Source organism: Lithobates pipiens, unplaced genomic scaffold (genome assembly GCF_037356315.1).
Source record: "Lithobates pipiens isolate NorthernLeopardFrog02 unplaced genomic scaffold, aLitPip1_a1.2 Scaffold_10, whole genome shotgun sequence".
Lineage (NCBI taxonomy): Eukaryota > Metazoa > Chordata > Amphibia > Anura > Ranidae > Lithobates > Lithobates pipiens.
The window spans coordinates 194,499,275-194,526,281 of NW_027507686.1; the positions used below are offsets into that span (position 1 = coordinate 194,499,275).

Below are 27,007 nucleotides of genomic sequence, written 5' to 3' on the forward strand. Positions count from 1 at the left end.
GGCGCTGGAGTCATTGAACGTCCTCTTTTAAAGTGGCGTCAGTACGTTGTGACGTCATTACGTTCGTGTTTGTTGTCAAAAAGTCCGACCGTGTGTATGCAATACAAACTTGTGGACCATGCCCTTTGTACAAAAGTCCACGGAAAAGTTTGTACAAAGTCTGACCGTGTGTATGAGGCTTTATGATGCCCTGAAAAGCAATTAAAACCCAGCAGCGGGTCCACTAGTTCTAACCTCAATACAAAAGAAAACTACCAAAAAAGGAGTTAGCTGGAGTTACACTTTAAAAAGGAGACCTTTACTGAGAAAATACATTTGCTAAGATTTTTGATCATTTTGGCATATTTAAAGCGGGAGTCCGTCGTTTATTTTTTAAAAGCCAGCAGCTACAAATACTGCAGCTGCTGACTTTTAAAATAATGACACTTACCCGCCCAGCGCGCCCGCGATGTCGGCACCCAAAGCCGATCTCTCGATCGTCTCTCTCGGGTGCTGCCGCCGCCATCTTGGGTATGGGAATCAGGAAGTGGAGCCTTGCGGCTTCTTTTCCCGGTTCCCTACTGCGCATGCGCGAGTCGCGCTGCACAATAAGGATGGTCCCCGCTGCCTCTGGGATCTGTGTGTTTCCCAGGAGACAGTGGGGGACCTTCGGAAAGGGGCGTAGATTCTGCGGAAAGGGGCGTAGATTCTGCAGAATCTACACCGGAAGTGGGTGCAGATATCTGTACTGTACAGGTACCTGCACCCCCTCCCCCCTGAAAGGTGCCAATTGTGGCACTGGAGGGGGGGAGGGTTCCAATGAGCAGGAGTTCGACTTTAGGGTGGAGCTCCGCTTTAAAAAAAAAAAAAAAACACCCCACACACACGAATTACCTGGCTGTTTTCAGATTTTATATTTTCTGAGTCACTGACCCAGAACAAGTCATTTTATATAAATATATTTTATATAGCTAGCTATATATATTATAAAAAAAAATAAAAAATTTAAAGTACAGATATATTTCTGTAAGGCTTTGTATAAAAATCTCCTATGCAGTTGTGTCCTAAGTCAGTAGGCTTTGTGTCTTTATCCAGGTGTAGCCTCCCTCCGCCCATCTAATATACTTGTCCGTCTAGTCCTAGCCAGTGCACCTTACCATCACACACTATCAACGGCATATAGTGGAGGTAGGGCTTTACTGGGCAGTCAAAGTCGTGCTGATGCTTTAGAGGTAAGCTTTTGATTAATTTCTTTTGATTTCATTCACCTGATTTATAAGAATGCTTAAAGTGCTGTTTTTTTTTTTTTTGTTTGTTTCTTTTTCCAAATCCCTTAATATGAGCATAGATGTGTATTTGTATTCCCTCTCCAAAAAAATCAAAGTAAAGACATCAAAATACTTTTAATAACTTTAGAGTAATCCTGCATGTCAGAGTAGGTTCATTGCTGTGGTGTTTGCACTGCTGTGCAATTTTTTTTTTAAGACCTCTTAATTTCTTTTGGCAAGTACACCTTGCATAAAATAATTAATTGTTGGGGATTGGCAGAGCCGAGAATGAGACTTATTGCCTGTGGGAACTAATTCAGCCCAACTAAACGCAGTTAAGTTAAAACTGTTCCAAATAAAAATAAAATGTTGTTATATATAAATTTGAATAATTAATATTTGTATGCCACAGTTGCTGAGTTAGAAAAAAATATATATTTTGCTGAGGATAGATCTGTTTTAGGCTGGGTTCACACATATGAGGCCGCGGTTTCAGTGCAGCAGTCCAGTGCGGTTCTGTTCACTGGTTCAGGTGCAAATTTCTATCTGACACCGCACATGACCCAGAATCGCACAGGACCCTTTTTTTAAAACTGCACCACAGCCGTGTTGCGTGTTCATGTGTGAACCATTGAAAACTGGTCTGATTCACATGTTATGTGAATTGGATTTAGTTAAAAATTTATCCAATTCGCATATCTGTGAACTTAGACTAATAGTTAAAAGTTGCTTATGAGTATAGCCATTTAAAAAAAAAAAATGTCAATAATTACCGAACACTATTTGCCAAAAATCTGTACCCTACAAATATTCACTCCTTATCTAGATACAATAAGTAATCTATTTATTATTACCACTTCAATACCGGACCTATTCTGGCGCTTCTCTCCCACATGTAAAAATCATAATTTTTTTGCTAGAAAATTATTTAGAACCCCCAAACATTATATATGTTTTTTTAGCAGACACCCTAGTGAATAAAATGCGGTCATTGAAACTTTTTATCTTTCACGGTATTTGCGCAATAATTTTTCAAACGCCTTTTTTTTTGGAAAGAAAAACGGTTTCATGAATTAAAAAAAACGAAACCGTAAGTTAGCCCAATATTTTTGTATAATGTGAAAGATGATGTTACGCCGAGTAAACAGATAGCTAACATGTCATGCTTTAAAACGGCACACACTCATGGAATGGCGCCAAACTTCGGTACTTAAAAATCTCCATAGGCAACACTTTTTTTTACAGGTTACCAGTTTAGAGTTACAGAGGAGGTCCAGTGCTAGAATTGTTGCACACGCTCTAACGCATGCGGCGATACCTCACATGTGTGGTTTGAATAGTGTTTACATATGTGGGCGGGACTTGCATGTGCATTCGCTTTTGAACACGAGCTACCAGGGACAGGGTGTTTAAAAAAAAAAAAAAAATTATTTTACTTTTTTTTTATTTTTGCCCTTCTTTTTTTTGGTCACTTTTATTTCTATTACAAGGAATGTAAGCGATGGCATGGGGGAGCCCGGAGAAGCACCTGATGGCAGCAGAAGACGTCCTCTCCCGTTGCCTATAAGAACGATCAAGCAGCGGAACTGCCGCTATGATAGTTCTTATCGTGCACAGAATCACCAGCTGGAAAAAATGATATCTGAATGATGCCTGTAGCTGCGGGCATCATTCAGATATCCCCACTCAATGTCAAGGACGTCATATGATGTCCTAGCCTAAGTATTGAAGTGGTTAAGGACCAAGCCTCTTTTTGAGATTGGTTGTTTAAACTTTATTTATTTTTGCTAGAAAATTACTTAGAACCCCAAACATTATATTTTTTAAACATCCTAGAGCAGTGATGGCGAACCTTGGCATCCCAGATGTTTTGGAACTACATTTCCCATGATGCTCAACTACACTGCAGAGTGCATGAGCATCATGGGAAATGTAGTTCCAAAACACCTGGAGTGCCAAGGTTTGCCATCACCGCCCTAGAGAATAAAATGGCAGTTGTTGCAATACTTTCTGTCACACCGTATTTCCACAGCGTTCTTACAAGCACACTTTTTTTGTAAAAAATATACTAATTGGAATTTTAAAAATAAGACAACAGTAAAGTCAGCCTATTTTTTATTTTTTTTTATATTGTAAAAGATAATGTTACGCCGAGTAAATTGATACCCAACATGTCATACTTAAAAATTGTGCCCGCTTGGAATGGCGAAAAACTTTTACCCTTAAAAATCTCCATTAGCAATGTTTAAAAAATTCTACAGGTTGCATGTTTTAAGTAACATATGAGGTCTAGGGCTAGAATTATTGCTCTCAATCTACCAATCGTGGCGATCTCTCACATGTGTGGTTTGAACACAGTTTTCATATGTGGGTGTTGCTCATGTATGTGTTCGCTTCTGCACACGAGCTCGGCGGGACGGGGCACGCTTTAAATTTTTATTTTTTTTTCTTATATTACCTTTTTATTTTTTACACTGTTCTCAAAAAAAAAAAAGGAAAAAAAAATGATGTCACTTTTTATTCCTATTACTCGGAAGCTCCGACCGGGTGTACAAGGGCTAAAGCCTCAATTCGATTTTCAGCCCGGCATTGTGTGATAACAGACTGTTTGCCTAAAATTCCACCGTTGGTACGCTCCATCAGACAATTGCTGTTTAACTTTCGTCCAACCATTTTTGGTTAGCAGGCTAGTAAATTTTCGGAGGACAACGGTCTGTTGTCAGATTTTTCGTATCGTGTGTACACAAGTCCATCGTACAAAGTCCAAAGTACAAACATGCATGCTCAGAATCAGTTCTCACCAAACATGACATTAGCAGAAGGTGCCCAAATACCAAGTCATTGACTCTGATTTAAAGCACCTGTGCAAGATAAAGGAAAACCTGCAAACATGGCCTGCTGGGGGTACTTGAGAACAAAGTTGAGAACCACTGCTGTAGAAAACCCATGGGAAGCTTGAACTCTTTTTGATTATGTCGCTTGCATAGCTATTGTGTTGATCCAAAGACGTTCATGTTCAGCAGGAAGCAGACGAATTTTAATTAATGTGTACCCTTCTCTGTTCAACACAAGCTTGTTGTTAGACGAGTTTCTGTTGGACGGTTCTGCTGGAAACCCAGCATTTCATTAGCTGCTGCAGTTAATGATTTGTGTATTCCTACCGGGAGGGGGGAGACCCCACTGTCGGAATACAGTAGCACAGTGGGGGGAGATACCTGCATCTGCATTGTTTGTGTGAATGTGGAAATTTTGAGTGTGTGTTTTTTTTTTCTCTTTAAAACGCTGGTTAAATGAAAAAAACAAACTCAGTGGGGGTTATTTACGAAAGGCAAATCCACTTTGCACTACAAGTGCACTTGAAAGTGCAGTAGCTTTAAATCTAATGCTGCGTACACACGATCGGAATTCCGGCCAGAAAAAGACCAATGAGAGCTTTTCATCGGAAAATGCGACCGTGTGTATGCTCCGTTGGAATTTAGCTGTCCGAATTTCCGCCAGCCAAAAATTCATAGCATGTTCTCAATTTTCCAGACGGAAAAACGTTCTCAATCAGAAATTCCGATCGTGTGTATGGAATTGCGACACGCCAAAAATCACGCATGCTCAGATTCAATTACGAGACAGAAGCTATTGGCTACTGGCTATTGAACTTCCTTTTTCTAGACCCGTCAAACGTGTTGTACGTCACTGCATTATAAATAGGGATGAGCTTCGTGTTCGAGTCGAACATACGTTCGACTCGAACATCGGCTATTCGCCCGTTCGGCAAATTCCGAACATTATGGGCCGTTCGCGCCAAATTCGTGTGGCGCTCACGGCCCACAATGCACTGAGTCATCGCAGTGCATTGCTGGCTCATGATTGACCAAGCATGCACTGTGACCCCGCATGCTTGGCCAATCACAGCGCCAGCAGCGAGGAGAGCCATGATTGGCCACAGGCAGGATGCCTGTGGCCAATCATAGCTCACGCTGTGTAGTACACGCCCCACACTATATAAGACCGCCAGCGCAGCGGCCTTGTGTAGTGTGTTGGCGTCTGAAGCAGTTAGTGGGTGTTCTGTATACCTTCAACACAGTATACACCGATCGTTATCGGCCAATTTTCGATCTTGCTCTTCTGTAGTGGTTGTTGTCTGCGTGCCCTGACCGCAGTATACACCGCTATATTCACCTCAAGTATATAGCTAGTGATCTATCTTTTATAATAGAGCTTGCAGTCAGTAGTGTTAGGAGCTTGTGCGTGCTGTCTGCTTGCTCTGTACCCAGTACACACCGCTATATCCACCTACATAGCTCTTCTCTATTTGAGCCATCTGCCATCTGCAGGAGTAATTGGAAGTTGTGTGTGCCTCCAGCACAGCACAGTATACATCTGTATATACCCCTTTATCTCTGGTGTTCTATAATAAAGGCATCTGCAGGAGTTAGTGGGTGTTTTGTGCCTCCAGCACAATATACACCTGTATCGACCCTTTATTGCTGTTCTCTAATAGAGCCATCTGCAAGGCTTAGTGGGTGTTGTGTGCCTCCAGTACAGTATACCCCTTTATCTCTGGTGTTCTATAATAAAGGCATCTGCAGGAGTTAGTGGGTGTTGTGTGCCTCCAGCACAATATACACCTGTATCTACCCTTTTTTTTGCTGTTCTCTAATAGAGCCATCTGCAGGGCTTAGTGGGTGTTGTGTGCCTCCAGTACAGTATACCCCTTTATCTCTGGTGTTCTAAAATAAAGGCATCTGCAGGAGTTAGTGGGTGTTGTGTGCCTCCAGCACAATATACACTACCCAACTGCTGTTTTACCCAACTCTCTTCAGGCCATTACCATGTCTGGAAGGCCAGCAAGGAGAGGCAGAGAGGCGCGAGCCGATAAAAGAGGGCAAGTAGGCTCTGAGACAACAGAGACAACAGTGCTGGTCGTGGACGTGGTGCATTGTCATCAGCACGTGGCCATGGGACACGCTTGTCCTTCTTTTCGGCAGCTGGACATGTTGAACCGCAACATGCCAACGACTTGGTAGAGTGGATGACCAAGCCCTCTTCATCCTCTTCATCCTCTCTCACCCAGTCTCAGGGTACTAGCAAAGCAGCTGCCAACGCATCGTCTTCCCTCGTCTCAATGTCATCATCAGTGACTCCTTCCCTAGACCCACCACGTCCTCCTGAGGATTCTCCTGAACTCTTTGAGCACAGTGTTGGGTACATGCTGCAGGAGGATGCCCAGTGTTTTGTAGGCTCTGATGATGACACTCAGCTAGAGGAAGGCAGTAGCGTGAATGCAGAGAGAGGGGATGCTCAAGAAGGACAGCAATCTGGCAGTCATGCTCCACAAGCTGCAGCATATTGCCAGGTTTGCTACAGCAATGAAGAGGGAGGGGATGATGAGGGCACTGACTCCACGTGGGTGCCTGGTAGGAGAGAGGAGGAGGAGGAGGAGGAGGAGGAGGCACATGTCCAATGAGGCAGGATGCCCTCCAGGATCCAGCTTAGGGGCAGCACACCGACTGAATCACACCGCAGAGCTCCACCTGTGCAGGGCGCTGCCTCTGCGCGTTATTCTAAAAGTTCTTTGGTGTGGGCTTTTTTGAGACGAGTGCATCAGATCGCACCGCTGCTATTTGCAACATATGTCTCAAGCGTATCTCGCGTGGCCAAAACATCAGCCGCTTGGGCACCACATGCTTGACCAGACATATGTTGACCTGCCATGCAGCTCATTGGCAAGCGTACCTCAAAGACCCACACCAAAGAACAAAGCGGACCTCTCCTTGGTCCTCATCAGCTGGCATCTCCAACCCCACTAGACCTTCAATCCTCTCTGAAACCTGCTCTGAGAGGAATGAAGGTGTAGAATTAGGTGTGTCACAGCCAAGTGCGTCCGGGCACTCTGCTAGCAGTACACCCACGTCCGATTATAGCAGGCAAATGTCCCTGCCCCAGCTGCTGGACCGGCGAAAGAAGTTCATTCCCAGCCATCCACATGCCCAGCGGTTGAAGGCTAGCTTGGCTAAATTGCTAGCACTTCAACTGCTGCCTTTTCAGTTGGTAGACTTTCTCACGGAAGGCGATTCCGGCTCTCTACCGGCATGTGGAAGGCAATGTCCTTGCCTCGGTGGACAGGGCGGTCAGCGGTAAGGTGCATATTACCGCTGACTCATGGTCCAGCAGGCATGGACAGGGACGTTACCTGTCTTTCACGGCCCATTGGGTCACCCTTCTGGCAGCTGGGAAGGATGCAGGACAAGGTGCAGTAGTGTTGGAGGTTGTTCCGCCACCACGCCTCCAAAATGCTACTATTGGTTGTGACACACCTCTCTCCTCCACCCCCTCCCCTTCTTCTTCCTCCATGGCCTCTTCCAGTGCTCTGTCCTCAGAACCAGCGGTGCTCCGTAGGTGTTCCAGGGGCTACGCAAGTACGCAGGCAAAACGATGCCATGCCGTGCTTGCGCTGGTTTGTTTGGGGAACAGGAGCCACACTGGGGTGGATGTTTTGTCATCTCTGCAGGGGCAGGCCCGAGAGGTGGTTGACGCCACGCCAGCTTAAGCCAGGAATGGTGGTTTGCGACAATGGCACCAACCTCCTCTCCGCCCTCCGACAGGGACAACTGACCCATGTGCCCTGTGTAGCTCACGTCCTTAACCTGGTGGTGCAGCGGTTCTTGGGCAGGTACCCCGGCTTACAGGATGTCCTGAAGCAGGCCAGGAAAGTCTGTGTGCATTTCCGCCGATCATTTAATGCCTTTGCTCGGCTGGCTGAGTTCCAAAAGGAGTTGAACCTGCCCAAGAACCGCCTTATATGTGACATGCCCACCAGGTGGAACTCAACGTTGGCCATGCTGCAGCGGCTGCACACGCAGCAGAGGGCCATCAATGAGTACCTGTGCGACTACGGCACCAGGACAGGGGAGCTCGGTTTTTTCTCACCACGCCAGTGGGGCATGATCAGGGATGCATGCACTGTCCTGTCACCATTTGAGGAGGCCACAAGGATGGTGAGCAGTGACAGTGCATGCATCAGTGACACTGTACCTCTTGTCCACCTCTTGGAGCATACGCTGCGTGGAATAATGGACAGGACACTTGAGGCAGAACAGAGGCAGGAAGAGGAGGACTTCCTTGCCTCTCAAGGCCCCCTTTATCCAGACAGTGTTCCTGCTGTGCCACCCATCACACAGGAAGAGGATGAGGAGGAGGAAGAGGAGGAGGAGGATGATTGTGTCAGAATGGAGGTGGAGGCTGGTACTCAGCATCAGCAGCAGCAGTCTTGTAGGGATGATTTACAGTCCCAAGAAACATGTGGACTTGTACGTGGCTGGGAGGAGGTAGCTGCGGATCATGTTGTCCTTAGTGACCCAGAGGACTCCGGACCGAATGCCTCAGCTAACCTACGCTGCATGGCCTCCCTGATCCTGCAAAGCCTGCGGAAGGATCCTCGTATTCTTCGGATCAAGGAGAGGGACCATTACTGGCTGGCCACTCTCCTTGATCCACGGTACAAGGGTAAGGTTGCCGACCTTATCTTGCCATCGCAGAGGGAGCAGAGGATGAGACATCTCCGGGAGGCCTTGCAGAAAGGTCTGTGCAACGCATTCCCAGAGACTAGGAGGTTACAAACTCCTGGTCCTGGACAACGTGTTGCTGAGGCATCGGTCAGAAGGAGCGGTGGAGAAGGTGGCCGTCTGACTGATGCTTTCAGACAATTTTTTAGTCCGCAGCCCCAAGGTATGATCGGTTCCAGCAACCATCGTCAGCGTCTGATTTACATGGTGCAGGAATACCTAGGGGCAAGATCAGACTTGGACACCTTTCCCACCGAAAATCCTCTTGCTTACTGGGTCTTGAGGATGGATCACTGGCCAGAGCTTGCACAGTATGCAATTGAGCTACTGGCCTGTCCTGCATCCAGCGTTCTTTCGGAACGCACCTTCAGTGCTGCTGGTGGCTTTGTTACTGATCACAGGGTGCGCCTGTCCACCGAATCAGTTGATCGACTGAACTTCATCAAGATGAATCAGTCTTGGATCACCCACAGCTACCAAGCACCTGAAGCTGATGTAACCGAATAATTTTTTTTGAAATATTACATCCCTTCAAGACTGCCTATGCTGATGCTGAGTGACTGTCCTGTTATGTTGATTGTCTATCCTCTTCCTCCTCCGCTGATATGTTGGAAGAACATTTCTGGTTCTGAGTGATGCCATCAGCCCAATTTTTCAGCAGGGCTAATTACTGCAATAAAAATAGAGTATATGGGAGAGGTTGCAGTGTCGTGGCACCAGCACCAGTGCCTAAGGCCCAATTTTTTTTTTTGTAATTACAATTCTTGATATAATATTTCACAGGAGGGCCCGTTCCTGTGCCAACCCAGATTAACTGTGAGGACTTATAGTGTTGTGGCACCAGCACCACAACCACCAAAGGTCAATTTTTCTACCACTGTTCAACAATGGCATGTAATTACAATTCTTGATATAATCGTTCACAGCAGGGCGCTCCAGCGCCCACCAAGAATCACTTTGAGGGCTTACAATGTTGTGTCAAAACCAACACCTTGTTTCGCCATTTCTGCAGAGCATATAGGGCAGGCCCCTACTTTCAAACATCCAACTTACAAACATCTCCTACTTGCTAACGGAAGGAGACAACAGCAAGTGAGATGAAAAAAGATGGACGACAAAACAAATTATACAGGGGTGATAACCCTTCCCTATGTTTTCCAAAAAGCTTAAAAATAGTTTTTTGGACTGGAGCTACACTTTAATAATGTACCAGTTGAAAATTACAAACAGATTCAACTTAACACAACAAACCTACACAGTCCCTGTCTTGTTTGCACCGCCTGTATACTGCTGTTCTGAGTATATAGGGCCTAGGGGCCACACGCATTTCCTTTTTTTAATATGGGTACTGGGTTCCCCTTAATATGCGTACAAGACCAAAAGGGGCTGGTAATGGGCAGGGAGGGCTACCCATGCCATTTTTCTCAATGATTTTCAACCATATTGCAGGAACCAGATATAACATTAAAACCACAAGCAGTTATAAATGATGTTATTTCCGTTTAATGTCATTTTGTGCAGGGACTGTTCTAAACACGGGAAACGCGTGGCACTTCACAGGCATACTACAGACACCCCCCAGGCACCATATTTAAAGGAATATTTCACTTTTTTTTTTCACTTTAATCGTCATTAAAATCAGTGCTCCCGCCAAAACGGACATTTTTAAAAACATTTTAGGCATTGACCCATGTCCCCTGGGGCAGGAGCCAGGTCGCCAAACCCTTTTTAGGACAGTATCTTGCATATTAGCCGTTAAAATTAGCACTTTTAATTTGGAACGTTCAAGTCCCATAGACTTCAATGGGGTTCTAAAGTTCGTACGAATTTGGGGTCCGTTCGAAAGTTCTGGTGCAAACCGAACCGGGGGGTGTTCGGCTCATCCCTAGTTCTAAACGATCGGAATTTGGTGTGACCGTAGGCAAGACAGCTTGAGCCAAATTCCATCGGAATTCCGTCGGGAAAACCATCAGAGCTTTTTCCGACGAGATTTCCGATCGTGTGTACGTGGCATTAGGGGTAGATCTAATATGAGTGGAAGCTCTGCTGATTTTATCGTCCAATCATGTGCAAGCTAAAATACTGTTTTTTTATTTTCCTTGCATGTCCCCCTCGGATCTACAGTGACTTTACTTCCAAGGTCACCTTCAGTGCACTTGTAGTGCAAAGTGGATTTGCCTTTAGTAAATAACCCCCAGTGTGTATAACCAGCTTTAGTCATTATCTGCAGATCATAAGTCTCATGCTGCTTGTTCCAAGTTGTTTTTTATTGAGGCAAAAGTCTACAAAGGTGATTTCATTAAGCAGCCCACATATCTTTTTACAGATTTCTTTTAAGGTCTAGCCAAAACCTTTTTTCAATGTTTATTTTTTTATTTTTTGGGGGGGAAATCGTGGGGATTAATTGGATCCACTGCCAGGCTTCTATTGCTATCTGGAGCTCCCAGAGATTTCCCATCACTAATTGTCACGGAGACAGCGATTTCACCAACTAGAAAAAATCTGCAACAAGGACGCTAAGCCTAGGTTCACACTGACAGCAGGTTAGAAATCGTGCGAGTTCAGCTGAACTCACACAATTTCATACTCGCATGTCAGTCGTACTTTGGGAGCGTTTTCAGGGGGTTCCTGCACAGATATCTTTACAAATTGCACACTGAAGTCGCCAAAATTAGTAAAGGGAATATTTTTGGGAATCAGTGCGGTGCTGCAAAGTTGACGTCGCACAGATCCAGATGGTGCCATTGTCGTTAATAGCTGCTGATTTGGCATGCGATTTGACATGTCAAAGCGCATGGCAAATTGCACCAATGTGAACCTAGGCTCAAAGCTTTAAAGAAAATGGACAGAGGTTCTAGCCTACCACTCCCTTTCTGTTTATTGAAACCTTTTGTCCAATATGGGGACATTTCTGAGTACAGGAAAGATCCAACAGAGCTTCTAATTCTTACCTGTTCTACCCATAACCTAAAAAATGTATGGGCTGGTCATACACTTTGATACAATGTTTTAAATAGTGTGATACTCAAAATATATATATATAAAAAAAACAGCAAATCTGTTGCAGCTAACAAAATGAATATAAAAATCATATTAGAATAGTCAAATTGATTGAGTTACAGACATTAATAAATATTTCACTGTCCTGAGTCATCCTTGCTTGGACGCTTGAGATGTTTTATTCTCCATAGACCTTTTTGATGCATTTCAAGTTGCACTTCAAGTTATTCAGGTTTAGCTAATTGTGTCATAACTAATGCTCTGTATGTTTGTTTTTCTTGATATAAAAAGTAAAGGTATTTTTATGTTGTCAAATTCTTGCATGATTGTACATGCATATATACACACACACGGAACAGCTCAAAGCAAACCTGGATCATCTACAGGGCAACCTTGAGGAGTCCATGACCCGGGGTTGCTCATTGGGTCCAGATATGATCCTGCAGTAAACCAGAGGTGGTAGTACAACCTATCAAAGCTCTGTACCAGCCTTTCACATCACAAGGGAAGATGTTTTCGTAGACAGTTGGCGTCTGATGGAGCCATACTAGTACAGAAACAACGCAAATAAACAGCTGCTCCTATGCCTCTTGCATTCTTTTTCAGTATCAATGCAAAAGGGGGTGGCTTTTACCTTGCTTAGGGCATCATTCTGCTTTTTATCTTTTTTCTTCTTTCAGAGGTAACTAGTCCTGAAAAAGCCCTCTAATGTAGTCAGTTGACTAATGCTTGTATAAGAACACATGGATAAATAAGAGAAATAATGGCGTAGGTGTCAGGGTGGATGAGAAGCCAATTAAAGTGGTTCTGCACCTTTAAAAAAAATATTAAAAGCCAACAGCTACAAATATTGCAGCTGCTGACTTTTAATAAATTGACACTTACCTGTCCCAGGGTCCAGTGATGTCGGCGGCAGATGACCAGCGATCGCTCGTCTCTCTGCTGCCCCCGCTGCCATCCTCTGTCAGGGAATCGGGAAGTGAAGCATTGCAGCTTCACTGCCCGGTTCCCTACTGCGCATGCGCGTGTCGCGCTGCGCATCTCTGCTGCTCCCCGCTGTGTCCTGGGAACTGTGTGTTTCCCAGAACACAACTGGGGGCGGGCCATCTGTGGCGGTCTTGTCCCAGGTAACTGCACCCACACCCCCCTGAAAGGTGCCGATTGTAGCACCAGAGGGGGGGAGGGATCAGATGAGCGGAACTTACACTTCAGGGTGGAGGACCGCTTCAACTTGAGGGCAAGTGGTAACATGCTCACTTCTGAAATTAAGTGGTCAGTAAAAAAAAACCCCACAAAAGTGTACCGACTAATGATGTCTAATTTTATGGAAACAGTTCTTTATGATTAGTCACTACAGGCAGTTTACAGTGAAAATAAACCAACCAATCATGTTTAATTATATCTGAACAAATAATTTTAATCAGTTACTATGGGCAGCTTAAAGTGAGACTGCACCTATTTAACTGTTTCCCAAAAGGAAGCTCAAGTTAGAAATGTTCATTAAAGGATAAGTTCACTTTAAAGTGGTTGTAAACCCTTACAGACCACATTGTCCTACAGGTAAGCCTAGATTAAGGCTTACCTGTAGGTCCAAGAAATATCTCTCAAACCTACACAGTTTAGGAGATATTTGCAAAAAGACAGGCACCGCTGTCTACGGCGCATGCACCATAGACAGCGGCGCGCAGGCGATATGCCGTTAGTGGCGGCTCCCGTGCGTATGGTCCTGCAAACACGAGAGAACACAATTGCACAATTCCACCATCAACACAGACAGTGTTGATGGGGGAATCCCTCCCACTGAGCCATTGTGTTCTCCCAGCGGGGACAGCTTCCCCAAGAGGGAGAACACAGTGATTATTGCTAGCAGCAATAACGGCCGCTTGCAATAATCTCATGTAAAATCCATCACACTAGTTGTACTCAAGTTGTACTCAAGTTGATCGATCAATTTGGGTACATTCAGCCTGCCCATACATGGTGTGAATTGATTTAAACAGTCTATGACCAGATTAAGGAGTAAAATAACACCACCTTCCTCAGCAGATAGGAGGGTTTATTTTACTTTAATTATATCCTTGTTATCTCCCACCCATTGACATACCTCCCAGATTTCAGGGATGAAAGAGGAAATCTTTTTAGCACAAGTATGTAGACAAAAGACACCACCCTCCCATTTTGTAGCTGTCTTTTGGAGGCAGTTAAGAGAAATGCCACTAAACCTGTAGGTAAAGTAAATGAGAGAACAAAAGCCTTATTTTGTTTTGATTTTAACAGAAAATGCATCAGGAGTTAAAAATGCATAAGGTGTGATAGGCCATATTGCGCTAGCTTTTTAAAATAACAAATTTCAAACACAAAATTAAGACCTACTGGTAATTTGTGCTATACACCAACAGTCCTAGATGCACGGATGGTAAGGGGTAAAAATGATTTTAGAGATTCCGCACACTTGCCCATAAGCAGAGACTGAGTTTCTTGTTTTGGGGTTTTGTGCTGGAAGTGAGGATGTGTAAATGCCTTTTGTTTATAAAAAGGCAATGTCATATCTCTAAATAAAGAAAATGGTAACCTTTTATTGTATTCTATATATAATAAAAAAAAAAAATAAATGAGAGATGTAGTAAGGTCTCCGGCCTCCTTCATTTTAATGAGAACCTCCAGGGCCAGATATAGCTGACATGCTTCAGTATGTGGTGGGTTGTGAGGCATAGTGGGTGCAAGGTGGAAGTTATTGAATGCAGAAGAGATGTTTATTTCTCTTACAAACTTTTATGGGGGAAAGAGGGTTAGGGCCAGGACACCCTTGAATATTTGCAAGTTCAATTAGCAGACTCTGAGACTTCAATAAGGGTACAGCCATGCAGGGAAAGGCCTCCAACAGTTCGTAACGCAAAGCGTAACAGTTCTTTCACCTTCACTATAACTTCTCCTTGTAGTGCTTCAGCCCACTGAGTTCCCAGTCTCTCACTAGACCCTCTGATTCACTGCCACAGAATCCATTGAGCTCCTCCAATCTTCACGGTGGTATTTTCCTCAAGCGTCACCCCGCCTCTCTACTGGGTCCCTAGATTGGCACTCCCGATACTTCTCAAGCTTCACCCCGCTGGCCTTCTCGGCCCCTGACTTGACACACAAGGCTGTTTTGCAAGCATCCCCTCAGCTGGCTGGGTCCCTGACTTGATCACCGTCTGAAGTTTACTGATTTCTCTACCGTGCCCTTTCACTGAGAATGTGATTCTGGTACTTGCTTCAGTTACTCACTGTGCTCCCTGGTAATAAGGCGGATGGTCCCTTTGTGGCAACAGCTTCCCCTCTACCTCTGACCACTGACAAGTTCTCCGGCCAGCAGAACTTTCACTTCCGGTTGGACTGCATACCACAATCCCAACCCTAAAGGGTTGCCACATCATCCCTTTAATCCAGGACACATATTAATTACACAGGTTCTGAGGCTGATTTAATGCAGATAAGGCACCAAGTGAGTCTACTTACCACCTTAATCAGTCACAGAACCTGTGTAATGTGTGTCCTGGATTAAAGGGATTATGTGGCAACCTACATACCTGTGCTGCTCTCCTGCTTCTGAGCCTCCTTGGCCTCAGATAGCCTAGCAGCCAGATGCCCCCAGGATAGGCTCAATCTCTGGCCTAGCACCCTGGGGCAACATGGCACACATCCACCCAGACAGCTTTCCGGGTGGTACAGGACAGAGATCACTTGACTCCACCTGAATATATAGGTTCCTCTGTATATAGGAATATATAGGTTCCTCTGTATATAGAAACCTCTGCTCATTGGCTGAGATACCCCATATACCCATAATTTGACCTTGAGTTGCCCTTCTCAAATCTAGTGCCACCAAGTAAGGATGAGCTGAACACCCTCCCAGTTCGGTTCGCACCAGTACATGCGAACAGGCAAAAAACTCGGACAAACACACGAACACCATTAAAGTCTATGGGACACAAACATGAAAAATCTAAAGTGCTAAGTTTAAAGGCTTATATGCAAGTTATTGCCATAAAAAGTGTTTGGGGACCCGGGTCCTGCCCCAGGGGACATGTATCAATGCAAATTTTCTTTTTAAAAACTGCTGTTTTTTCAGGAGCAGTGATTTTTATTTTTTTATTTATTTTTAATGCTTAAAGTGAAATATGCGATAGCATAAAGCAATACATACTAGCCCATTATGCTTTTTATTTGCAGGCTTTGCAGCGAGCAAAAGAGGAAGTAAAACCCATCAGGCCGCGTACACACGCGGGGACTGTTCGCTCAACTTTGTCCGCTGAACAGTGTTTCGGCGGACAGTCCGCTCGTGTGTGGGCTTTCAGCGGACAGTTTCAGCGGACAGTCTGCTGAACAAAGTTTTTCGGAAATTCCGAAAAACTGTCCGCTGAAACTCTGTTTCAGCGAACAGTCCCCTCGTGTGTAGGCTTGTTCGTCAAACTAAGTTCCGCGCATGCTCAGAAAGGATTTACACGCCGAAGTTTGCATTGCAGTGTATAGGACGTCGTATTTTTCGTCCCGTCGTACGTGCCGTTCACGTCATCGCGCACGGTTTCAGCGGACTGTTCGTTCGTCGTGTGTGGGCAAGTCCGTCCATGCTAATTTTGAGCGGACTGTCCGCTGAAACTGTTTGACGGACAAAGTTGAGCGAACAGTCCCCGCGTGTGTACGCGGCCACAGAGGGATTTTAAAAAAAAGGGGGGTCCCCCCAAAATCCATACCAGGCCCTTCAGATCTGGTATGGAAATTAAGGGGAACCCTGTGCCAAATTTATTTATTTTTTTAAATGGCATAGGGGTCCCTCCCAAAATCAATACCAGACCCTTATCCAAGAACACAACCTTGCAGGCTGCACGACAAGAGGGGGGATGAGAGAGTGCCCCCCTCCTGAACCATACTAGGCCCTATGCCCTCAATATGGGAAGGGTGCTTTGGGGTCTGACCCCCAAAGCACCTTGTCTCCATGTTGATGGGGACAAGGGCCTCATCCCCCACAACCCTTGCCCGGTGGTTGTGGGGGTATGCTGGCGGGGGGCTTATCGGAAATCTGGAAGCCCCCTTTAACAAGGTGTGAATGCTAATACAAATGAAAATGTATGCAGTAAAAACTGTTTAATTATTAAAGTGCCAAGTGGGGAATACCAGAAACAAACTTGCTTGGAGCAAATAAATAGTAATTATGAGTGGTGGCTAATTATAAAATGTATAGCATATGTCAAACAAATAGATATTAAACAAGTGAAACAAAGTGACATGAGTCAAATATGTACAACTGAATATAAAGTATTAAGGTGCAATCCAAGCAAAATGATCATAGTCCAACGATTAGAAGATGTGATCCAAGAAATTTACTGTGACAGTCTAAAATGTTTTTCACATAGATAGTGAATCTCTCCATTGTAAAGCAACAAAAGCTGGTGCCTAGCCAATCCTAGGTGATGGCACCTATGTGTGAGCAAGCCCCTCGCCTTACTGCCATAAGGTTTACAGCATGTATCAATCACAGGCAGTGGACTTCAGATGATCCCTCCTTGGTTTATAAATTAACCTTCCTTCGCTAGTAATCTTGGTATGCAAGGTTTAAGCATAAGAGAGAGCTATGCCCATAGCGTAATCTCATTTATGAGGATTTATTGTGACAAACAAAATAGATACTCACTTTTTAAAATATGAGAAACGGCAACAATCCATGAGCGCCAATCTTGCATACTTCCGTCCAATCCTGGTAATACCTATTGCTCCAAACCCGACGCATATCATCACATCACGGGACTTCATCAGGGAGTGACAGTAGGCTGTATTTTATGTCTTTAAATAGTGTGTTAAATTGGATTAACAGCAGCCATTTTCGCGTAGTCGACCATTGAAATACAAGGCGTCTGCCATTTTGCCTTAGTCTCCCATAGGATAACATTCTGGCGCCCATTTTCCATTGGTTTCTGCATATGTTAATATTGCAGTGGCAAAAACACAGCTGGTCTCGTGTAAACTCACACCAGATGACCAATGGTCAAGTGACACAGAGGCCAGTAATGGTCTGGGTATGTAATGGTGTAAAAAGACCATTAAAAAGCCCCCAGGAAAACAGGGATAAAAATATACATATAAATGTCTAAAAATGGACATCGGGGAATATAATAATAAGAACCCCCTAAAATAAGGCAGGACACTTAAGTTAAAATATAATTATGTGAATAAAGGTACACAGAGACGGAACTAAAAAATGACAGAAATAATAGGAGCCCCAGGGCTAACAGGAGTGATGTAAGGAACAATAGTACAATGACTATACATGCCAATAGCAGATTAACTTAGAGACAATTGACCATTCCTGTCGCATGAGATAAGAGAATGAAAGGTAACAATTCTGCAGATGGATAGTGCAGTGATATGTAAGGTAGTGGGAGAGGAGTGTCACTACAAAAAATAAAACAACCAAAAATCACTGATAAAACAATTTTAAATCAAATTCAATGTTGAGTCCATTGGGTGCAAAAGTATCAATTAAAAAGATCCATTTAAATTTGAGTTGACTGAGGGTTCTCACCTTGTGACCCCCTTGCCAAGGTTGTGTGTAGGGTACAATCCCTCAATATTTTAAATAGGTGGGATTTTTTTTTTGTGACATTTAGCAAAATGTCTAGACACACTGTGTTTTTGTACGTGTTCTTTCAAATGAATTCTCAAGAGAATGAAACTCCTTTTTTGGAGGGTCAATCACACTCTTGACTAATTGATCATGGAGAGTGGGGGCTCTCCTATATATAAACCTAAGTCTCTTAGGTAGTAAATCTTGAAGGAGTCTATCTGACTTCAAGATATGCTAATGATGTTGTATTATTTTTTATATTTTCTTCTGTTGGACATTGTAATCCAACACTATGGGTACTAGATCTTGTTGGCGATCAACTTTCTTGTGTTTAATTAAATCTCCCCTGTGTATGTGTGTTACTTCCAGGATTTTCCCTTTGATTCCTTGTCGTATCCTTTCTGTACAAATCGATCACCAATCTTATTGGCCTGTATAAGGAAGTCCCCCTACGTTGGTGCAATTGCGTCTAAGTCGCATAATTTGTCCTTTTGGTATATTGAACAGACAATTTTTGTGGTGGCAACTTTTAATCGGTAAATAGCTGTTACGATCAATGTTCTTAAAATGAGTCTTGGTGACAAATTTGTAATTTACTCTGGATATTTCCAGATCTAGGCAAGAGAAAGTATCCTCTTCAATTTGCCATGATAGTTTAATATTCCTATCTTTATTACTAAGCAAGTTGAAGAAATTATGTAAATGGTCACGGTCCCCTTTCCATATAACAAACACGTCATCGATATATCATCTGTAGAAAATAAGTTCTTCAGGGGGAATCGGTGAAAATGCTTTCTTCCTCCCATTGGGCCATGAAAACTCCTGCAACGCTAGGGGCAAACGTGGCTCCTATGGCCACCCCAGTTTTTTGTTGATAATATTGATGACGGTACTAAAATTAACTGTGTTTAAGGCAGAAATCAAGACATTTGACAGGGAATTTTCTTTGCATACTGGGGAGTTTTGTAAATTTCCTAAGCCCCCATTTAGTGGCTTCACATGCCTGATAGTGGAGAATAATAGTATATAAAGTCAAAACATCTGCTGTCGCCATCAGCAAAGGTCCAGTATCTGCTCTTTCTTCTAATAGCTGCAGTAATTGTTTGGTATCTTTAAGGTACGCTCTAGGTTTCTGCACTGCTGGTTGGAGATATCGGTCTATGTACTGGCCGATTCTGGCCGTTATAGATTCAATGCCATTTAGAGGGTCTCAAAGGGAAGTTCGTATTGTCTTTCTGGATTTTTGACAATGCGTAAATGATTGAAGTCCTACAGGTTTTGGGTATCAGGTATCTCGCTGCTTTTTTATTGAGAATGCTTTTCTTTTAGTCCTAATTGGACAACCTGTGCTAATTCTTTTCTCCATTTAACTATGGGATTACTTGGTAAGGTGCAATACATTTCTGCATCTTCCAACAGTTTGAGGATATTGTTCCACTGACTGGAAAACAATCCCAGTCTTTATGGATCTTGATTCTTCTCTTTTTTTATTATCAGACTCTTAATTTCTTCTGTCACTAGACTTCTAAATACTTCAAGGTGTTTATTATCGATTTGGTTTAGGGTTGAAGATGGATTTGTTTCTCAAGTTGCATTTAATTTTCTTACGTATTTTTGGACTCCAATGAGGGTTTGACATTTTTTTTAAATTCTCAAATGGTGCATATTTTAAACCCTTATCAAGTACTATTAAATCATCTTGTGTGAGTGGCACATCAGTGGGATTGAAAATCCCCTCTCCCACTACTCTCTTTTTTGCATTTATTTTCTCTTCCCTGCTCTGCATACTCTTTTTTCTTATTGGACTTCTCCTTTCTCTTGTTACTTCCATTCTTCTGGGGGGGGGGGGGGGGGGGTGATGTTCTGTTCCTCCTTCTAAAAAAGATCTGTTATGGCCTGATTCAGTGTAACTTCCCTTTTGATGTCTCTCACGTCTGTCTTCTAGATAGTCCTACAAGGGGGGCCTAATAGTTATGTGTATAAATAGGGCTCCTCTCTTGTTGTCTGTATGGCTCAGCTGGTGGGCCCCTTCTCTATGTCCAAGATGCTGAGTGGGGCCGGGACTCCTTTCATATGGTCTTTGGGTTTCGTATGGTCCTTCCACAACAGTTCAATAAGATTGGTGTACAGAAAGGATATGACAAGGAATTTATCAAAGGGAAAATCCTAGAAGTAACACACATGCACAGGGGAGATTTAATTAAAGACAGGAAACTTGATTGCCTACAAGTACCCATAGTTTTGGATTAAAATATCCAACACAACAAAATATAAAAAAAATACAACATCATTGGCATATCTTGAAGTCAGAGGGTGGCAGTATCACCCATTTACATCACTGGGTGGCCCCGCCCTCAGCTATATAACAGCTGTCACCAAGAAGAAATGTAATTTGGTGGAAGCCTCCCAAGGAGATGGAACTTTTGCAGGTTTTTTTTTTCTTTTTCGGTTCGTCGGGCGGCATGGATTTACATTGCGGGACATTTTAATTATCTTTTAATAAAGGACTTGACAAGCTGTCTCTTGAGTTTTTTTTTATTTTTTACCATTTTTTTTACACTTTTTTTGTGAAATGGTAGGGTCCCCTTGTTAATGGGAGCTTCCAGATTCCGATAAGCCCCCCCCTGCCCACATACCCCCACAACCAGTAGGCAAGGGTTGTGGGGATGAGGCCCTTGTCCCCATCAACATGGGGCAATGTTCTTTTGGGGTCCCCCAAAGCACCCTCCCCATGTTGAGGGCATGTGGCCTGGTATGGTTCAGGGGGGGGCGCTCTCTTGTCCCCCCTCTTTTCCTGCAGCCTGCCAGGTTGCGTGCTCGGATAAGAGTCTGGGATGGGTTTTGGGGGGGGCCTACGCCATTTTTTTTTTATTATTATTTTGGCACAGGGTTCCCCTTAAAATCCATACTAGACCTGAAGGGTCTGGGATGGATTTTGGGGGGACCCCTACACCATTTGTTTTCTAAATGTTTGCTTGGAAGGGAACCCATGGTGTTTTTTTTGCAATGAGTCTTATCTATATTGCCAAGACCTGACAATTTATTACAACTGCGATCAGTTTTAAATTAAATTAACATTTTTAAAAAAAAAATTTCCTTTAGAAATGTCAATTTTGCTGCGGTACCGTTCTACACAAGGGAAAACTGTGCCACTTTATAGGTATACTATAGACCACCACCCCCCCCCCCCCCCCCGCACGATATTTAAAGGAATATTACATCTTTATTGCTTTACTTTAAGTATTATTAAAATCCCTGCTCCTGAAAAAACTATTTTGCATAGATACATATCCCCTGGGGCAGGACCCAGGTCCTCAAACATTTTTTATGACAATAACTTGCATATAAGCCTTTAAAATGAGCGGGTGGCAACGGGTGTTTTTTCCTTTAGGGATAAAGGTTTTACATAAAAGCTGATTGTTGTAACACCCTGCCAGTGTTAAATGGTTTCTCATCCGTGTAAACTGATACATTTGGAAGATCATGCCTGGTGGGAGAGGTCAAAAAAAGGTGTAACTGATGGTTATTTAGAGATACCAATTACAAACAAGGAGGCAATAGCAGCGTTCCTTTTAAAATAGCTTTATTCAACTTAAACTGTCAAAACAATTATGCATCAATCCTATTTAGACTCATCACTGACGGCAAGGTGCGGTTAACTGCAAACACAATCATAAAAATGTAGCTTTTAAAGATGAGATCATATGAAGGATGCCTTTCTTAAAGGAGTTGTAAAGTCCCAGGGTTTTTCACCTTAATGCATTCAGGTAAAAAACCTTCTGTGCTGCAGTTGGCCCCCAGAGCCCCCATTTTTCTTACCTGAACCCGATCATCTCAGTGATGAGGATGAGCTGTCTCGGGTCCTCATTGGATAGATTGATTGCAGCAGGAGCCATTGGCTCCCGTTGCTGTCAATCAAATCCAGTGACACGGGAGCCGGGGATGGGGCTGAGTCCTGCTGTCTGTGTCAATGGACACAGCAGCAGGACTCCGGAGCGCACCCACAAGGGTGCCCACATGGAGATCAGCTCTCAATGGGGGTACACGTTGAATAGGAGGAGCCAGGAACACCGCTGTGGTATCCCAGAAAAGGAGGATCGGGGACGCTCTCTGCAAAACCCTTGCACAGACCTTTACCATTACTTTAAGCTGTAGAAACAGTTATTGGGGGTTGATTTACTAAAACTGGAGTGTGCAAAATCTGATGTAGCTGTGCATGAAGGTAAAAAACCTTCTGTGTGCAGCATCCCCCCAGCCCCCACCCATACTTACCTGAACCCCCTCTCGATCCAGTGATGTCCATCAGAGTCTTGTCTCTCTGGAGACTCGCACTGCTGATTAGCCTTTAGTTTTGGCAGCAGCAGCAGGACTCCGGAATCTGATGTAGCTGTGCATGGTAGCCAATCGGCTTCTAATTTCAGTTGTTCAATTAAAATTGTTGTAAAGGCACAAGGATTTTTACCTTCATGCACTGTATGCATGAAGGTAAAAAAAACTTCTGTGTGCAGCATCCCCCCCCATACTTACTTGAGCCCCTTCTTGATCCAGCAATGTCCATCAGAGTCTTAGCTCTCCGGAGACTCACACTCCTGATTATCTTTTGGCAGCAGCTGGATCTGTCAATCACAGCCAGTGAGCCAATCAGGAGATGTAGGGGGCAGGGCCAAGACACAGCTCCGTGTGTGAATGGACACACAGAGACGTGGTTCAGAAGCTCACCTGCTTGGGTGCCCCTATTGCAAGCTGCTTGCGGTAGAAGGGAGGGACCAGGAGTGCTGGCTTGGGACCTGGGAAGAGGAGGAGTTGGGCTGCTCTGTACAAAACCACTACACAGAGCAGGTGAGTATGACATGTTTGTTATGTAAAAAAGAAAGAAAAACAATTAATATCACTTTAAGTTTTGACAAAAAAAAAACCTGGAAGCTGATTGGAGAGTGTAAAATCTGGTCTGGCATAGAAACCAGTTTTAGTAAATCAACCCCTTAGTGTCCTGCAAATATATTAATGTCTCCTATTTATATAGATGCAATAAATTAAAGTAGTTGTAAACCTCTGAAATGAAAAATTTAATAGAGCTTATATCTCCTATAGCGTGTACTTGCCTCAATCCAAAGCATCGAGTATGATTTGTGTTTCCACTGCCATTACCCTGCTATCCATATGATTCACTTCTGACAGGTTATGCAGACACATCAGATTGTTGGGAGATGCCCCCTCCATGCACACAGAGGGCGATTGACAGTCCCAGCTGTGCACGTTTACTTCTGAGACTGTGTAGCAGGAGTGTGTCTCTTTCTTCCACTGTGGTCTCAGATTACACTCTGCACTCCTCTCTATGCTGTTCAGTGTGTGACATCTGATCTCTACTTACTGGCTGCTGGAGATGAGAAGTAGCCTTGATCTGTGTTTTAGAAGATTGTAGAGAAGAGATGAAAGCAGATAAACAGGTACAACTTATGTAGAACCGTTTGTTTCATCTCTGTGTCACCTGAGGTTAGTCCCTACAGTGGGTACATGCAAGGGTTTATTATCACGCCAAACTTTTGAATAGATATCTGGCACCAACACTCCAGTTCCCAGGGGCTTCAACCCACTCCCAGATGATGGATGAGAACTGTCCCTCATGAAATGGGTTCCTGTACCTTTTCTAGTTACTTCTCTCACACTAGGTGCCTCAATGCAGCTAATGGTTTTATATATATATATATATATATATATATATATATATATATAATATATTATATAATATAGCACTCCCCAAGATGACCGCCTCAAAACTTGGGATAACTCTATCTATATCATTAGACATGGACCCCCCAGCAAGGCATCAGGAGCCCATGGCAGAAGACATATTAGACCTATGACAGGCTCTCTCCAGCGACAGTATTAAGGGAGGGTATGCATACATGGATGAACGCACAAGTGCTTTTTTTTTTTACCACTGCTATTTCCTTTATTTTGGCTTTTGGAATTTTAAAATGCAGCAATTTAGAAATCAAATGAAAGGTTTTTAGTGCTGGAAAACACGTTTTTATAGATTAAAAGTGCATTTTATATACATCTATATAGATCAGACAAAAATGATGGACAGATGAGGAGGAATGAGGGACAGAGGGACAATGCTCCAAATCAGGGATAGTCCCTCGAAAATCGGGGACAGTTGGGAGCTATGGGTATGTGACTGCTTTGTTTACTACTGAAAGCAAAGGAGGAAGTAATTTTACTGATCATAGGATCCCTGCCTCACTCGCCAATACTGCTGACCTCATGGAGCATTGGCATTGTTCCTTGATTATAGCAGTGACACTTCTTTCACCTATACAGCTTCCTACAAGGGTACTGTATTGTCCAAAAATTTTCCTGAAAACATCATAGCACCCTGCCTAATTTCTGGTACCAAATATACTCAGTCTGACTGGCAGTGATGTAAGTAACTCAGTTAAAATAAACGGAGTTACTTAACGCAGTTACTTTAGAGGGTAACGAGTAATCTAACTGATTACTCTTCCCCTCATGGTAACTCAGTTCCCATTACTTGAGTGGCGTTACCGTAATTACATCTACCGCTCGGGAGGCCCGCCGTGGCCACGCTGCCTGGCTGTTCGTTCCCCTGCAGGGAGGGGGGCTTTTGCCCGCTAAGCTGAGAAGAGGCTGAGACTCAGAGAGACTGTCTGGGCCGCCCCCATCCCGCCCCGGCTATGCAGAGAGAGAGAAGGTAGGGAGGCGGGGCAAACACTGAAAAATTAAGTCAGCTGACCAGCTGAAACCAATGGAGTGAAGGGGAGGGTCTCTCTCTCTCTTTCTCCCCATGAGGAAAGGCACCCCTGGAGGCATTCAAGTAAGTGACTGTCTGACGATTCGAATTGCAGTGCAATCGATCCATCCCAAGTCCTCCACCACCTCTGCTTCTTACTGATCCCATCCCTACCCATCCACCATCACTTCTACAACAGAGGTGATGGGGGGATATGGTAGGGATGAGAGGTGGTGGTGGGAGAGGATGGCACCACCACCGCTGCCACCCCCCCCAGTACCACTGCTGCCTGCCACCCCCCCCATTAAACCACCACCACTGCCACCCCCCAAGTACACCACCACCGCTGCCACCCCCTCAAGTACCACCGCTGCCACCCCTGTTACAGTTACTTTGCTGAGTAACTAATTACTTTTCCAATGTAGTAACCGAGTTACTAATGCAATTACTTTTTGGGAGAAGTAATTTGTAAATAAACAAATTACTTTTTTAAAGTAAGATGGCCAACACTGCTGACTGGAGTGCCCCATAGCAAGTTGCTTGCTGTGGGGGCACTCGGCTGGAGGGAGGGGCCAGAAGCAGCGGGGAGGAACCAGAGAAGAGGAGGATCTGGGCTGCTCAGTGCAAAACCATTACACAGAGCAAGTAAGTATGACATGTTTATTGTTTTTAAATGAAAAAATATTTAACTTTAGTATCACTTTAACCACTTGCTTACCGCTTGCTACACTGTACCCAAATTACATTTTTTATCATTTTTTTCCCAAAAATAGAGCTTTCTTTTGGTGGTATTTGCTCTGCAATTTTTGTTTTGTTATAAAACAGATAATTTTTGTCCATCATTGATGTATGCTGATGAGGCGAAACTGATGGGCACCAATAGGTGGCAGTGATGGGCACTGATCGGTTACACTGATAGGCAGCACTTCTGTTTGGCACTGATTGGCACCACTGGTGGGCATTGATAGGTGGCACTTGTGGGCACTGTCAGGTGGCATAAATGAGGCATAATTGCCTCTTCCTCTTTTGGGACCAATGTCCCTTTCAGATGAGCCGGTGATCAGCTTTTTTTTTCTCCTCCGTTGTCAGCGTGAGGATTAAAAAAAAAACGATCACCAAACTTTTGTTTTGATCGTGTGATCAGCTGTCATTGGCTGACAGCTGATCACATGGTAAGGGGCGGTGATCACGCGAGTCTCATTGACTCGGTGATCACAGCGTGAGCAGGGAGTGTGCACAGGGGAGACCGCCTCCCGGGAATTCAGGTTCGCTCTGTGGCTGTCATTCGGCTATAGCGCAGATGTCAAGAGGTTAAAGAGAAAGTCCATTAATAACATCCCCCATTTGCTGCTTACAGCTATCAATTTATTTAATTGTGCAAACTAAATTCTCTTGCTCATAAATTTTCTCTTCAAAAAGTGCTCTTGTGTTCAGCAATAAGCCACCACCACATACGATCACTCGCCAGACAGGATTAACCCTCTGCTAGAGTAGGTCAGTCAGCGCTTTCCCCCAAGGGGTTAAAGCGTAGTTGCCGCATTTGGCACCTTTTAGGGGGGAATACCTGTTTTTAACAGGCACCATTCCCCACTTCCAGTAGATGGGGCCGTGGCAGTCTCTCGGAAGTTCGGCTCCACTCCTCTTTCCTCCGCCGCCAGACCAATTCTCACAGCGCAGTAGGGAACCGGCTGTGAAGCCGAAAGGCTTCACTGCTGAGGTTCCCTTACCAGGAATAGCGGTGGAAAGGTTTTTGTGCAAAAGTTAAAGTGTTAAAGTATCTACAAACTATGGGATATATTTATTTACTAGTAATAGCGGCAATCAGTGACTTATAGCAGGAGAATGATAT

At 44.1% G+C, this 27,007-nt stretch overlaps 1 protein-coding gene across 2 annotated transcripts in view; it reads left to right on the forward strand.

Annotated features, from left to right (window-relative positions):
* The first annotated feature begins 1,070 nt into the window (after positions 1-1,070).
* Positions 1,071-27,007, forward strand: part of LOC143937468 (3-galactosyl-N-acetylglucosaminide 4-alpha-L-fucosyltransferase FUT3-like) — a 76,122-nt gene continuing 50,185 nt past the window's right edge. The window contains exon 1 of one of the 2 annotated variants that reach the window (XM_077460812.1): positions 1,071-1,211. The gene's annotated coding sequence lies outside the window, so the exon portion shown is untranslated. The remainder of the gene's footprint in view (positions 1,212-27,007) is intronic. The other variant, XM_077460810.1, reaches the window with a different exon arrangement.